Source organism: Ranitomeya imitator, chromosome 9, assembly GCF_032444005.1.
Source record: "Ranitomeya imitator isolate aRanImi1 chromosome 9, aRanImi1.pri, whole genome shotgun sequence".
In the NCBI taxonomy this organism is placed as follows: Eukaryota; Metazoa; Chordata; class Amphibia; order Anura; family Dendrobatidae; genus Ranitomeya; species Ranitomeya imitator.
This window is the reverse complement of record NC_091290.1, coordinates 43,757,442-43,774,198: the sequence shown is the minus strand read 5'-3', so window position 1 is coordinate 43,774,198 and position 16,757 is coordinate 43,757,442. Positions and strand designations below refer to the sequence as shown.

Genomic DNA, 16,757 nt, shown 5'->3' with positions numbered 1-16,757 from the left:
GGGGGACATGGTGGCTCAGTGGTTAGCACTGTACTATAATAGGGTGACATGGTGGCTCAGTGGTTAGCACTGTACTATATATAGGGTAACAAGGTGGTTCAGTGGTTAACATAGTTCAGTTGCAGCGCTGGAGTCCTGGGTTTAAGTCCCACCAAGGACAACACCTGTAAGACCTTTTTTATGTTCTCCCCGGGTTCTCCGGTTTCCTCCCACATTCCACAGACATACTGATAGGGAATTAGATTGTGAGCCCCGATGGGGACAGTGATAATGTCTGTAAAGCGCTGCGGAATATGATGCTGCTATAGCAGGAATACATAACACATAGTGCCTGGGCAGAGGAGACTTTTCTGTAGCAGACCCCCCTGTGTGACCATACAGAGCAGCCTGCACCCTGCTTGTACCCTGATGGCTCCATCCCCTGCAGTGTCACCAGGATGCAGCAGCCCCCCGTCCCCGGGTCGTTACCGGCTGCAGGCGGGGGCTCTCCGTCCTCCCCTCACCCAATCCCAGCCCTGATGCACCTGATTGCTGCCTCCCCTGTGGGCGGCTCCTGCACAGCTCCCGGGGCGTGGGCTGCAGCACATTGTTCCAGAGCAGTCAGTGCAGCAGCTGCAGAGACAGCGACGCCCAGGTCCCGGACCATTCATCTGCACCAGGCTGCAGCCAGCAGCCCCCATCGCATGGGACCTCACAGGGTGGGAGAAGATCCTGCACACTGCTCGGGGGACACAGCACTGTGACATTGCTGAAACTTTTCAGGACTGACCCCCTCCTCCACTGCCAGGAGCTGGGCGCTGCTCCCCTATTGTGGTGGGCTCCTTGCAAGGCTCCTCTGGTGAGTGGCTGGTAGCTGTAGCTGCAATATCTTCTGCTGATGAAGGCCATTTATTTATTTATGTTATGTGGTTCAATGTATCAAGGCATCTGCTGTATTGGTAATATTTAGATGTTTACACTATGTGATACAATGTATGAATATGAATCAGTTGTGTCCTGCACCTCCAGACAGCAGCTCTGCATGAATGAGCTCATCCAGTCCTAGTGTGACCTTAGAATGAGAGTGCAGGGGCGTAGTGGGCTGTCATCAAAGGGAACAGAGCCCCCTCCTCCCCATGGGCTCATTAGTTACCCCCATAGGGATACTCCAGTGGTATTGTGCCTCTAATGCCCTGATATCGCCCAACTTACCTACACAACGAAGGATGCTTAGATGTCTTCTCAGCAATTACTGAAAAAAAAAAAAAAATATATATATATATATATATATATATATATATTATGTGTATATGTTTTAATTTGTGCACTTCCATTTTTTTGTTTATAGGGTTCCATACTGTATTATGGACACAGTGTCAACCAGTGATTGTCATTTCAGCCACCAGTTTATAATTTGTGTCCCCTTGTTGTCATGTGATATTACAATTATTTTTTAAGATAAAAATAACAGTAGTTAAGTTATTAAATAAGATATCAAAAATGGAGAAAAGAGAACTTACAATATTGCCTCCTGTTAGGGTTTCTCTGGGTACATGCCGTATATACCTGCGGAATCGTGTGACTGCTGCCACTATTACAACTCCCATATGGGATTGTGACCCAATTCTCTAAGTCCTCTACTAATGCCCGATTGCCTAGATATGTGATATTATGGCAGTAGGGAATGCATGACAGTCACTTGGTTGGTCTTGAGTCTTGGAAAGCTCCTCTGTGAGAACGAAGGGCGGACATACCATAAGGGCCCAGGAGGTAAGGGGGCCACTACTAGCTCCAAAATGAAATTGTGCGTTATGAGCTATGGGACTGCAAAGGGCCCATATAATATTCTTGCCCAAGAGCCCGCTTCTGTGTCCACTCCTGCTGAGCGGCGTAATGGTGGTCCGGTTGGTTATCACTGTGAGTACACCCTTTTTTTGTTACATTAATTTTTATCTCGGAATCAATGTGCAATTGTAAACTTATTTGTATTACACTTTTATGAATCCAACTTTTAACTAATTATCTTCTTAATCCCGTGGCCAAAAATGTGTTGTTGGTGCAATTTTGGATTGGCTCTTAATAGAAAATTTTTGGAAGTGGACAACAGTTTTACCCACGAAGCTGGCCATCCATTAACGATCCTATTAGTTGGGTAAGGTTTTATACACTCATCTTTATCAAGCAGACTCTGGCTGTGATACTGTTAAAAGAAAATCTGAACAATGTCAAAATGACTTTTTGTGCATGTGTTCCATTTTTTTCAATTCCTATTAATCTCTTTGGGCTTCAAAAGCCATGAAGTGGCTAAAAGAAGTTATCTGATCATTTTTTAGGTGGCTTCCACTTGAAAGCTGCCTCTTTTATAAATGCAATTAAAGGGCTGGTTCGTCACTTTATGTATTTTCTAAATGGCATATCCATCCTTACACCTTAACCACTTTTGTCATTTGTTTTATTATACAACACCATACACTTTTCCTCATCTAGCTAATCCCTAATGATGTGGTATTTTTTTAAATTTTTATTTTTTACTGTACTTCCTGTGACGTTTCATTTGAGAAGTTTCTCAAACCTGACGTCACGAGGCTGAGGATGCACTCACTCCCCGCAGCATCCTTCCCCTCCTCCTAGAACAGGACATAACAGGGGGCACCGCTGCAGTTGCTCACTAGTTTCTTGCGTCGCTTCTCCCTCTGAACATGTCCTGCATCCATGCTGAGTGCTGTGGGAGATGTGAGTGCAGCGCTGGCACTTTGCTTCTAGAGCCGCTGTAGCTTCTAACCTGTGAAAGACGCCTTCAGGTGGCGGAGATTGGGCAGTGAGTGACACCAGCACTGCCCAACAGCTTCTAGCACCGACCTCCAACAAATTGTCATCAGGGGACGATTAAAGAAGCAGTGAGTGACACCAATGCTGTCACCTGCTGATGATTCCTTTGAGGGAGGTGCTAGAAGTTGTGGGGCGGAGCTGCTGTCACTCGCTACTTCTATCTCTGCCCCCTTGATGACATCATCTTTCACATAAACTACGGCGGCCGAGGAAAGATAAAAGCAGAGTGCTAGCGCTGCACTCAACTCTCCCACAGTGTCCATCACCCACTATCCAAGACATCTTCAAAGGGTGTGGCGATGCAAGAAACTAGTAAGTAACTGCACCTCTGCCCTCTGATGAAGTCATGTTCCAGAAGGGGTGATGGACTCTACAGGGAGTGAGTGCAGCCCCAGCTTCCCGTGATGTCACATTTAAGACTCCTTTCAAACGAAACATCACAGGAAGTACAGTAAAGAAAAGTTAGGTATTAGCTAGATAGTGAAACGTGTAGGGTACTATGCAATAACACAAATTACAAAAGTGATTAGATATTTAGAAAAAAAACTTTGTAGGTGCTGGACCTTTAAACAAAACCTGCTTCAAAAAAAGATGTCAAAGAAGATTCTTCAGGAAAAACACCACTGATGTTATCCTGAAATGTCTTCTGCTTCGAAAATGATGCAGGCGTGCCCGGCGTTTTAAGTCAATATGTGCATGTACCCTAAAACTGCTGTTTACTTGCAAATGTGGCCATTAACTTCCAATTCAAATATCGTATAAACCACATCTTTGTTCTCATTTGCACAAGGAAAGACTAGAAGCAATGAGTGATTAAACTGAAAGGGAGGAGACACAGATTAGATATTAGAAAAAACTTTTTGACAGGGTGATCAATGAGTGGAACAGGCGGCCACGAGAGGTGGTGAGGTCTCCTTCCATGGAAGTCTTCAAACAGAGGCTGGACAGACATCTGTCTGAGATGGTTTATTGAATACTGCATTGAGCAGGGGGTTGGACCAGATGACCCAGGAGGTCCCATCCAATTCTACCATTCTACGTGCCGACACTGTTTTTGGTCATGGCTTTGTGCAGTGGACACTACTTGCCCTCAAGAACAAATGTAGTAGTGGAAATCTGTTTCATAATAATTACACCCATTTACACTGCATTCTACAAATGGTGTTACCCTTATAACGTCCCATTGATCATCTTATGATCAGAGTTGTTGTGTACAAGACCCCAGTTACCAACTACAACATCTAATTATTAAAGTGTTAAACCTCTATGCAGAGGAGTTGAAATTGATCATATTTTAGGAGGTCACTTTCTCGTTTTTGAAGCACTAAATTATTGTTTTTTTTTTTTTTGTTTTTTTTTTTGGCAACTTGCGTACCAGTTTGGCAGAATCATACCCACTTCTGCAACTAGTTGAACTTTGTTACTTTTGTTGCAAACAAATAGTAAATATGAAGTGCTTAACATTTCCTCTCTTGTTCCAGTTTTCTTTTTACATCAATAGCATTGCCTTAGAGAAAAGATGGCTGGAATTTTTTTGGGGGGCAACCCACATTAGAGCAAAACATACTTTGGAAAGCTGGCTGAGGGCTCTGTGTCTCTGACTATTCCAAGGCAGGTGCTTGTTTCTCCTCCTTATCTCTGCCATGCTTCCTGATACTGCTGGTTTCTTCTCCTCACCTCTGCCATGCTTCCTGATACTGCTGGTTTCTTCTCCTCACCTCTGCCATGCTTCCTGATACTTCCTGGTTTCTTCTCCTCACCTCTGCCATGCTTCCTGATACTTCCTGGTTTCTTCTCCCCACCTCTGCCATGCTTCCTGATACTTCCTGGTTTCTTCTCCCCACCTCTGCCATGCTTCCTGATACTTCCTGGTTTCTTCTCCTCACCTCTGCCATGCTTCCTGATACTTCCTGGTTTCTTCTCCCCACCTCTGCCATGCTTCCTGATACTTCCTGGTTTCTTCTCCCCACCTTTGCCATGCTTCCTGATACTGCTGGTTTCTTCTCCCCACCTCTGCCATGCTTCCTGATACTGCTGGTTTCTTCTCCTCACATCTGCCATGCTTCCTGATACTTCCAGGTTTCTTCTCCCCACCTCTGCCATGCTTCCTGATACTGCTGGTTTCTTCTCCCCACCTCTGCCATGCTTCCTGATACTTCCTGGTTTCTTCTCCCCACCTCTGCCATGCTTCCTGATACTTCCTGGTTTCTTCTCCTCACCTCTGCCATGCTTCCTGATACTGCTGGTTTCTTCTCCCCACCTCTGCCATGCTTCCTGATATACTGACGGCTTTCACCCTCTGTGCAAGTTTAGAGATAGATTTGTCAGAATAATGAGTGGGGAAAATCCACCGGAGTCCTGCCCTGAACTAGTCGTGTGAGGCACAGTTCCCGCTTGGCTTTTCAAATGTTTTCTTTAACAAAGTGTGTTTCAGAATGAATTATAAATGGTAGGAGCCAGTGTCTGATTCATAATGATCGCGTGAAGTGTACACTTGGGCACCCATTCGTCAAAGCAGTTTTGCCATATTTCTCAGGTAAATTGATTTGAAAAGTGACATTTTGATGCTCTCGAGGATGCACAAAAATTTGTGTTTCATGCCAGTTTTTCCCATCTTCACCAAAATAGTAGAGGGGTGGGATGGCGGCATGTCAGGGACTGAAGTAAGTTTTCTGGCATGGCGCACCGAAGTGAACGCCACTCGTCAGGAGCTCCAGATTTATGAAGAGGATCCTCTGACTCTAAGGCTATGTGCACACATAGCGTCCTGTCCCTGCGGGTTCTCCCGCAGCGGATTTGATAAATCTGCAGGGCAAAACAACTGCGGTTCTCCCTGCAGATTTATCGCGGTTTGTTCCGCGTTTTCCGCTGCGGGTTTCCGCCTATACTATTGATGCTGCATATGCAGCAATATGCAGCATCAATAGTAATGTTAAAAATAATAAAAATTGGTTATACTCACCCTCTGATGTCCGGATCTCCTGGGCGCTGCACCCGGCGGTCCGGTTCCAAAGATGCTGTGGGAGAAGGACCCTTCGTGACGTCACGGTCATGTGACCGCGACGTCACCGCAGGTCCTGGTCGCACAGCAACTCTGACCGGACGGCCGCGTGCAGCGCCCAGGAGCTCCGGACATCAGAGGGTGAGTATAACCAGATTTTTTATTTTTTAACCCCAAATATGGTTCCCAGGGCCTGGAGGAGAGTCTCCTCTCTTCCACCCCGGGTACCACCCGCACATTATCCGCTTACTTCCCGCAACGTGGGCACAGCCCCATGCGGGAAGTAAGCGGTTCAATGTATTCCTATGGGTGCAGAATCGCAGCGATTCTGCACAAAGAAGTGACATGCTGCGGGTTTTAAACCGCTGCGTTTCTGCGCGGTTTTTCCCACAGCATGTGCACAGCGGTTTGCGGTTTCCATAGGGTTTACATGTTACTGTAAACGCTATGGAAACTGCTGCGGACCCGCAGCATCAAAATCGCGGCGGTTCCGCGGTAAAAACCGCTAAGTGTGAATATAGCCTTATGCTCCATCATCAAGACCGGTAAGAAAACCGCCAGTCTTGATGAATGTGTACATGCATGTTTTCTTGTTGTTTTTCCTTTGGTCAGGTCACTTCTTTTAGCTACTTCACGGCTTACGAAGCCTGGAGTGGTTTAAAAAAAATTACACATATACACAACTAGCTGTTTTGACAGTGCTGTGCATATGTTCATTTTTTTCTTTTTCCATGTTTATTGAGCACTTTTTCAGGCAGGTTCCAAATGGAATCTTCTTAAAGGGACAGTCACCTGAATTTGGAGGGAACAATCTTCAGCCATGGAGGCGGGGTTTTTGTGTTTTTTTATTCACCCTTTCCTTACCCACTGGCTGCAATATTGGATTGAAGTTCATTCTCTGTCCTCCGTAGTACACGCCTGCACAAGGTGCAATCTTGCCTTGCGCAGGCGTGTACTATGGAGGACAGAGAATGAACTTCAATCCAATATTGCAGCCAGCGGGTAAGGAAAGGGTGAATAAAAAACACAAAAACCCCGCCTCCATGGCTGAAGATTGTTCCCTCCAAATTCAGGTTACAGTGTCCCTTTAAGAGTAGTTTAGAGCACACATCCTTGGGGTATGTGCACATATTCACTTATTCTTTTTACGAGTTTCTTCTTTGAGTAGACCCACACAAAAAATAAAAACAAAAAATGCTTGGAAAAAAAAGTCTAAATTACTTTCGTAAAATCACTTTGCTGTTCATACATTCAGATTTATCTGCTTTTTTTTTTTTTTTTTTTTCATAATTAAGGTTTTGAAAAACTTCTGGTGGGAAATGGAGACTGTATGGCTTTTGTGTACACAAGAGGTTTTGTTTTGGAGCAGCAACTGAGTGGAAACTCCAAATCTCAAAACTTCCACTCAAACTCCGCACAAACATCAGTTTTCTGTAGCAACTCCCGATGGATCAGAAGAATTCTACAGCGGTCGGATAGAAGTGTTGTACAGGATGGAACGAGGCAATTCAGTATATTGCTTAGTGTCCTTTGCCAATTACTGTGGTTTATCTTCCATTAACTGGCATTTAAGTGAAATAATGTCTTAAGGAGTGCTCATTGTGACACTGGGACTTCCTGTGCTCACCAGAGGAAATTATTCTGTGGGTCCCCTCGTAACTGCATTGTAGCTTTATTATCATTTCACATATAGGAAATATCATCAGAAACATCTACTAGTTTTTTTGTAAATCCTCCTATGGGATATCGCCCACAATATTAACCATTGGGGTCCAAATTAGGCCGCCTTGTGACACGGTTGTCTCATTTTTGTCATACTGGCACTCCAAAAAAAAAATAAAATTGTCAACCAGTGAAGATTTTTAGATATGTTCATTCCATTTATTGTTCCTTACAATTGAATATAGAATCATGATTTGCCGTTTCTACATGAAGTATAGAGAGGCAATCTTATAAAGGATGTAGAAAGAAGCAACACCTGAATGGTGGAGGAGCTAAAAGTGTCAAGGAATGTGCAACAATGAGCGTTCCACCAACACGTTAGGTGCCAGGAATAAATTCCGTGTCACAACCAGAATCGGACTGGACCACAGGAGAACAGGAGAATCCTCCGGTGGGCCACCACCCTCTTATATGAGCAGTACTTGGCACAATATACTTGAATCACTATGTACAGACAATGGCAGCATCTTATTTATGTAACAATCTACCCCGTTCATTGTTATATACATTTGTGATTGAGGATAAAGTGACATTTGTATGTAGCTGAAAAGTGGGGCCCTGGAGTTGGTTACTGGTGGGCCCTCGGCACCCCAGTCTGACGCTGGTCACAACCATTTGCCTCATTGGTGTCTTTCCAGCTATTCGTTTTCCAGGAATAGAAAATTGTGAAATGTCCTGTAAAACACTGTTACGTATGCTAGGAATTTTTTACCACAAGCTCCTTACTATGTCTTATTCATTCTTCCTTTTTACCAAGAATTGCTGGTTCAGTGGTAAGAATCTTATTTGATGCACTCCCTTAAGTCACATACTTGTGCTTTGAAACCTTGCGATGGGTGTATTTTGCGGAGTGATCTCACATTATCGGTAATGATGTCATGCCTGCCGCTTGATGCATTAGGTAATGGAATCAATAATGGCTCGTGAGGGTAAAATTGGTTAGAAGATTCTTTTCATATTGTAAAATGGCTTCACGTCATTGAATCAGCAGCTGAATATCCGTTGGGTAATGGGGCAATGCTGCAGAGGCCCACATGCCCTGTTCTGTGCAGAGGACGCCTGGCGTATTATAATGAAGGCTGGCCGATCGATCGCTCGCTGTCTCTATTAGCTGATGTCCTCATCCCACCTTTGCTGGAAAGGAATGCAGATAATTTATCCAAAAAAAGTATTTTGCAACCATTTAACTATTTCTGTCTTATATTTGTCACTAGTTAGACTGTTTAAAGGGACGTTTTCACCTTTTTTCAGTTAGTGCCCGAGTTAAATTGGCTCATTACATGTGCAGCCTGTGTAGGTGGAATCCTAATCGGACATCCCCCTAACTCCTGTATAAGGCTAGTTTCACATTTGCGCTTAAAAACGCAAACGGTGAAGAAAACGCGCGTGCAAACGCTGCATTTTTTAGACGCATGCGTTTTCGCATGCGGTTAAAAAAAAGCGGCGTTTTTACGGGTTTACATGCGTTTTTCCTGCGTTTGCGATTTTGGTACGCATGATGAGAAATTTCACAAGAGAAAAATCAAGATCCAGACACCGCCAATGGGACTACAGAGGGCGTGTGACATGACTCTGGACCAAAATATGGAAAAATTGTAGCTCTCAAAATGTGGTAACGCAAAAAAATATTTTTCGAAATAAAAAGCGTCTTTAGTGTGTGACAGCTGCCAATCATAAAAATCAACTAGAAAACAAACACACTATAAATAAAAATGGTTAGGGTTAGGATTCCTAGGGTTAGTTGGGGTTTGGATCTCTAGGGTTAGGATCCCTAGGGTTAGGGTTAGGATCCCTAGGGTTAGGGTTTGGATACCTTTATCACCTTGATGGTGGGGGTTGGCTTATCAGTGTGTAGACTTGTTTTTCTCTATGGAAACGCATGCGTTAAAAAATGTAACCAAACGCATGTGCTTAAATGCATGCGTTTACATAGACAGCAATACGTTTTTTTGCCGCAAAAAAGCATGCGTTTTTTTACGGCAAAAAAAGCCTCTAGAAATTACTACATGTTGCATTTCCGCAACAAAACGCAAGCATAGAAACGACGCATGCGTCGTCAAACGCGGCAAAACGCATACAAAAAAAACGCATGCATTTTTAATGTTAAATATAGGGGAAAAAAACGGATGTGTTTTTTTGCGTTAAAATGCAGCGGCAAAAAAACGCAAATGTGAAACCAGCCTTACACAGAACATTTAGGGTATATTCAAGGTGAAATGCTCATTGTCAATTACCAACCTGTTGGCTCTCTGTAAAGCACATGAATAATTAGTACAGTCCTTTAATAAATGGCACCACCTATATTCTATGGATACAGACTTATGGTGGAATATACAGTTCATAGACCCTTAAATTTATATTAATCCTGATCTCCTATACAGTATACTTGTCATTTCAGGTAACTTTTTAGAATAAGCTGTCGTGTGTGCATGAACGATAACAGAATTTCTGGCCATTATATGACCAATGTGTCATTGGTTTTTCCCTCTGCAGGCTCTATCTCTAATCTGCAGTTCTCTCTGTGCTAGTGAGTAGAGGCTTGCTGCTATGATGTCTCGTTTATAGTACTCGGAGAGATGAATTGCTGCATTTTTATTTTTTTTTTGTCTGTAACACAGAATCAAGAGCATTAGAGGACTTTATACAGCAGCACTGAACTGTGTGGCTGTGAATCCAACGCAGAAGTGAATTACATTTGATAGAAGCTTCAGCTTCATCTGCCTATGCCTGCCTGGGGTCTTGTCGAGCTAAGTGCTCCTCACTTGTCCTCTAAGAAGAGCTGTAACTTGATACTACAGTGATTTGACAGTTCCTCTTGCTTTGACCAAGGTGGATTTTTTTTTCTCCCCCTTCAGATCCAGGGAATGGTGTAAAATGTTTAGGGGGGGGAGAAGGAATTTTTCTATGATAAGGTAAAGTTCCTCATGTTAACTTGTCCTATTGATTTATGCAAAGTGACCATTTAATTTTCATTCAGAGAAGCTGAGATTTGTGGTGTTTGTATTTCTGACATGGGGGAGGGGGGGACAAGGTGGTCTTCTGAAATGAGCCACACCCATATCCAATGCGTGTATCCCCAGTAGACAGGTGACAAACTGTTAGGTGACCGCTGCAGACGATCAGCAAATGTCACCTGACCACTGTTAACCGCAGTAGGGAAATTGGGGGAATAGCACCATTTGGGGAGATAAGTATACTGTGTTTTTTTGTGGTGCATAGCTGAGCTTAAGAAGGACCTGTCAAGTGATGGGAACCCCCTTTTCATGTTTTATGCAAATTTGTCAAATCTATGTAATTAACTTTACAAGATCTGTACATATGCTTTTATTCCAGTCTATAAATGATCCTTCTAATTGTTCAATTTTGCTTCCGTCTCAAGACCAAAGTTAAACATGTTAAGCCTACCCGTTCTGCAACTTTATCCTAGACATTAAGGTTGTAATATAGTAACATAGTAACATAGTTAGTAAGGCCGAAAAAAGACATTTGTCCATCCAGTTCAGCCTATATTCCATCATAATAAATACCCAGATCTACGTCCTTCTACAGAACCTAATAATTGTATATAGTAACATAGTTAGTATGATATGTGTACCTGGGGTAGACCAGGTGCCCACGATCTGGAACTAGCAGCGCTTTGGACTCGGCGCCTGTTTGCGGTCTTCTATTGAACACTGGTAAATCCGGACTTGTTCACTGAACCACGGGGATCCGCATCCAATACATTCTGTGGGTTGAATTTCTCTTGTAGAGACTTGCGCCTCTGCAAGAGAAATTGATATGCTGCGGTCTAGAAAGATGGGTCGTATGTCCGTCTCCGCGGGCATCTGTGGATGCATAGTGGGCATGGGATTTCTTGAAATCCCATCCACTATGGTGTAAAACATCTGGCCGCTGCATGAATACGCAGCCTCAAACCTGCAGCAATTACTGATTGGGGGCACGTACCCTAATTTGGAAATGTCTAAATAATGTAAAGTACCTTTTTTTTTTTTTTTTTTTTTTTTTTTTTTTTTAAATGGGGGTTTCCACATGTAGGATATTGATCACCTATCCAGTGAGATGGAGCTGTTGCGCTGCGCTCCACACCGTTAGCAGATCTGGCAGCGGCAGGATGTAAACCACGGATGGACCCCCATCATTGTGAAATTAATATCCCAGTGATGGGAAAACCTCTTAGAAATGAAGCTCCAGTTTCTGAGCCTATGAAGAATAATATGATTGCTTAAATTGCCCCTTAAGAAGAGAATCCGTCACCACTCCAAACACGTCTATTTTGGAAAATTCTTGCATTCTTAATTTTAAAAACGATTCTGGAGAACCTTTTTCCTAGAAGTCTGCATTGCGCTGTTCTTCTGTTATGTCTCCTTGAAAGTTTATGAAAAAAATGTAAAAAGTGGTTGTCACGCACTCATTGTAATCCCTGGTCAATAAGACCAGATTTGGATATTAGTTTTTTTGTGGTCAAAGTAGGAATCCCGATCCCTGGACTGATCTCGGATCTCTTGGCCCAAACTTGGCAGCCTCTCATATGCTTAGGAGGCTATTGCGTTTGGGTTGGGATATTGGATCATGGACCTTGACACACAGATGTGGAATAATCCGCACTGATTACTACACTTTCTCAAGCAGTGTATGGACCAGCGCTGTTGCCAGCAAGAGTGGTGACACTTCTTTGCAATTTTATATTGATTTCTTGGGAGCCCACGGCTGAACGGAAACTATTTAAATTATAAAATTATTCACTAATTTCCTAACACATTTTTAAGGTACGGCTAATTAAGACCTATATCTTCTGCAGAATTAAACACTGATTGTGTGAAGGAAGTCGGAGAGCATTAGCAGTTCTCAATTCTTCCGGGTTTCCCTTTCGTCCAAAGGAGGCGAGTACCAAGCTGCTGCGGATTGTTGCAGGGCTGACATGACATAACGTCACGTGAGCCCTGGGAAGACCAGGCACCAACATCGCTGGAACAACACCAGCATCAGACTTGAGTACAGCGGTTATTTTACGTCTTTGGGAATGTGTCATCAAAAACAATTTTTTTTTCAATAATTAAAAAAATAATAATACTTTGCATCTTTAACTGTTAAATGTTTAGTGGTATAAAATATGAAAAAATACTGGTTTTGATATCTTTAACTTTTAAGCAGTAGGGGGAGGGAAGCTTCTCAAATTGGTCATGAAGGCCTACTGTAATTCTAGCTTGCATTACAACTGTAGTTATTGTGGGTGAGATCTGTTCCATGCATCTGAATACACCTTCTCTCCCATTCTGGGTGTTTGCAAAAGTATAAGGAGAATGAAGTTTAGCATTAAGGTACCTTCACACATAACGATATCGTTTCAACGTCACGCTTTTTGTGACGTAGCAACGATCCCGCTAACGATCTCGTTATGTGTGACAGCGACCAACGATCAGGCCCCTGCTGGGAGATCGTTGGTCGTTGGGGAATGATCAGGACCTTTTTTTGGTCGCTGATCACCCGCTGTCATCGCTGGATCGGCGTGTGACGCCGATCCAGCGATGTGTTCACTTGTAACCAGATATTCACTTAGTAACCCGATATTTACCCTAGTTACCATTGTAAAAGTTAAAAAAACAAAAAAAAAACCAGTACAGACTCACATTCTAATGTCTGTCACGTCCGCCGCCGTCAGCTTCCCTGCACTGACTGTGTCAGCGCCGGCCGTAAAGCAGAAAAGCAGAGCACAGCGGTGACGTCACCGCTGTGCTCTGCTTTACGGCCGGCGCTGACACACAGTGCAGGGAAGCTGACGGCGGCGGACGTGACAGACATCGGAATGTGAGTATGTGTTTTTTTTTTTTTTTTTTTACTTTTACAATGGTAACCAGGGTAAATATCGGGTTACTAAGCGCGGCCCTGCACTTAGTAACCCGATGTTTACCCTGGTTACCCGGGTGCTGCAGGGGGACTTCGGCATCGTTGAAGACAGTTTCAACGATGCCGAAGTCGTTCCCCTGATCGTTGGTCGCTGGAGAGAGCGGTCTGTGTGACAGCTCCCCAGCGACCACACAACGACTTACCAACAATCACGGCCAGGTCGTATCGCTGGTCGTGATCGTTGGTAAGTCGCTTAGTGTAACGGTACCTTTACCAACAAAATGGCCCTGTAACTGCAATGTGATCTCAAGATGACAGTGAATAGTGTCAGCGAGGACCACTTATCCGTACCGATTATGTTGGTTGGTGCTACTCTGCCCTCTGGTCTTTAGAGATCTGAATGGAGCAGTCATGTCACTCGGATCACCGTAATTACACGCAGTACGCCAGTCCGTTAATATGCACATTGGTATGATTTAGTTGTATGAGAAGCCTCTGACTGGAATCTATAAGGGCTGACGCTCATCAGCGTAAATCAAATTCCTCCCATGTTGTTACTGAAAAGTAGGATGAGTGTCAGGCAAGTAAAAAATGATTTTTCTCAAGTAGCATTCGTATGACATGCATACGCAATATGTTTTTAACTTCAGCGTTAACATAGAGTAATTCTGTCATTTCAATCTAGTTTTTAACTAATAAAACAATGTTATATACAGATATAGATGATGGTAATGTCAGCAAGATATATAGAATCATTTTTCTCGTGTGGTTTTCTGTACTTGAATATCTGAATAAATAAATGAAGAAAAGTGGCGTGGGGTCCTCCTTATTTTTATTTACCAGCTGAGGGAAAGCGGACAGCTGCGAGATGGTGTTATTCTGGAAAGGGGCCAATATGCGTAAAGGATCCCAGCCTATTAATATCCAGTCACAACAGTCTTCATAGCCTTTATTGGTTATTAAAAAAAAATAAAAAAGTGGGGTCACCCATATATTTATTAACCAGGAAAGGCTAAACAGACAGCTGTGAGCTGATATTAAGAGGCTGGCAAACTTTATGGATATTGGCCCCTTCCCAGAAAAATAACACCAGCTTCCAGCTTTCCCACAGCTGGTTAATTAAAAAAAAAGGGACCCAATGCCTCTTTTTTTTTTTTTTTCCTTTATTTTACTAGGTAAATACATGTACAGTAAACTACACATGCACTACACTGATTACGGTATATGTTAGAAGGGGAAAGACCAAAACACTGTCCTACTAAAAGAATTGAGGAAGAGACTCGTGGTCCAGACTAAAAGAGCTAGAAACCTCAGCACCAAAAAAGAAAATGAGACTGTAGGTCTTGCTGCAGTGTAAATTTATTTTGATCCAGTCCAACATTTTGACCGGGAGCGATCTTTGTCAAGGACATCTGTTGTGGGTTAAGGTAGGAAGAATTTAATAGACTAATAACGCAAATCATAAGATCTTTGTCAAGGAGGACCTGTGTGGATCTTGAGCCAAGAATCGCTAATTATATAGGCCACTCGCATCTTTCTAGCTATTCTATGTATCTATTCTATTCTGACAGTTCATGCTTTGAATTTACTGTACTTGGCTGATGACATTTTGGGTTTTTTATGAGACGGGTGCGTAAAAATTGGATGCACATGCATGGTCCCTGTGCCTTGCAACTTTTTTTATTTAATTTTTTTTTCTTACATCAATTGACTTGCATTGGCAAATCTCATCTGATGTACGCGGCCACTCGCAGCATGCTGTGATTTTTTTTTTTTTCCTGTTTGAGCTGAGGAAAAAATCTGTAAAATAACGTACTCTGTTTAAGCGCAGATGAGTATGAGCCCTGGGAAGGAATGTTTCTCCTTGTGGAGCGTAACACCCTAAAACACGTTTACGAGTGATGAGCAAACATGCTTGAATAAGATGTTATCCGGACATGCTCGGGTGCTAACCGAGTGACTTCGGCATGCTTGAAAAATATGTTCACGTCCCCATGGTTGCATGACTTGCAGCTGTTCGGTAGCTGCAACACATGCATGGATTGTCTGTTACGCCATCCCTGCATGTGTTGCGGCTGTCTTAGGCTATATTCACACTTTGCGGATTTTGCTGCGGATCCGCAGCGGATTTGACCGCTGCGGATCCGCAGCAGTTTCCCATGAGTTTACATTTCAATGTAAACCTATGGGAAACAAAAAACGCTGTACACATGCTGCAGAAAAATCCGCGCGGAAACGCTGCGGATTACATTCCGCAGCATGTCACTTCTTTTCTGCGGATTTTCAGCTGCTCCAATAGAAAACTGCAGTTGAAAATCCGCAGAAGAAAACGCAGTAAAAACCGCGATAAATCCGCAGTGAAAACGCGCTGCGGTTTTCACTGCGGATTTTGGAATTCTGCTGCGGAAAAATCCGCAGTGGAATCTGCAAAGTGTGAACATAGCCTTAGACCCAAGTCATGCAGCTGCAGTTACTTGAACATATTTTTCAAGCACGTCACAGAAACTTGGTTAGCATACGAGCAAGTGCGGGATAATGCCTTATCCGAGCATGTTCACTCATCACCAGTGTTTGCAAATTGAGATTCTGATTTGGTTTTTATCTTAAGTCATGTGGCAAGGCTCATTAGAGTCTATATTGACTCTTAGGGCTCATTTCCACTTGTGATAGACAAATTGGTCCGTAATCTGGACCGATAAAAGGGATGAAAAGTATGCGTTTGTGATGCGAGTTCAATGTAATCGCACCATCCGTTTTACATCCGTATGCAATCCGTTTCTTTTCTCTGCAACTATTTTTATACAGTCGTTTACAGGACTATTTCCAGTGTTCTATGACACAGAATGGTAAGGTATCCGTAAAAACGGATGGAATACGGATGTTCCGTATGCCATGCGTTTTTTTTATCGCACCCATTGACTTGCACTGGCGAGTCTCGTCCGAGACTTGCAGCAAATTGCAGCATGCTGCGATTTTTTTTCTCAGTCCGATTTCGGCTGAGAAAAAAATCGCAAATGAAAGAACACCTATTGAATAACATTGGTTCGAGTGCAATCCGATTTTTTATTTTTTTTTATCGGATTGCACTCGTCCGTTTTACTCGCAAGTGGAAATGAGCCCTTAGGATTGCTATTTCCATTGTTGGCACTAGAGTTCAAATCCTTTCTCTGCATGGCCTATAAGTCTCCTTACCCTTTCATGTCACTCTCCACAAGGAGAAACTTAAACTTAGATACTAGCTGAGTAACCTGTGAGGATTAGATACATGAACAGTTAGGCTATGTGCACACGTACAGGTTTTTTCACGTTTTTTTCGCTATAAAAACACTATAAAAACTCATTAAAAACGCATACATTATGCATTCTATCATTTAGAATG

General features: G+C 43.1%; 1 protein-coding gene across 1 annotated transcript in view; it reads left to right on the top strand.

Moving 5' to 3' along the window:
* Positions 1 to 588: 588 nt before the first annotated feature.
* HRAS (HRas proto-oncogene, GTPase) overlaps positions 589 to 16,757 on the top strand; it is a 98,416-nt gene continuing 82,247 nt past the window's right edge. Inside the window, exon 1 of the mRNA XM_069738363.1 lies at positions 589 to 838. The gene's annotated coding sequence lies outside the window, so the exon portion shown is untranslated. The remainder of the gene's footprint in view (positions 839 to 16,757) is intronic.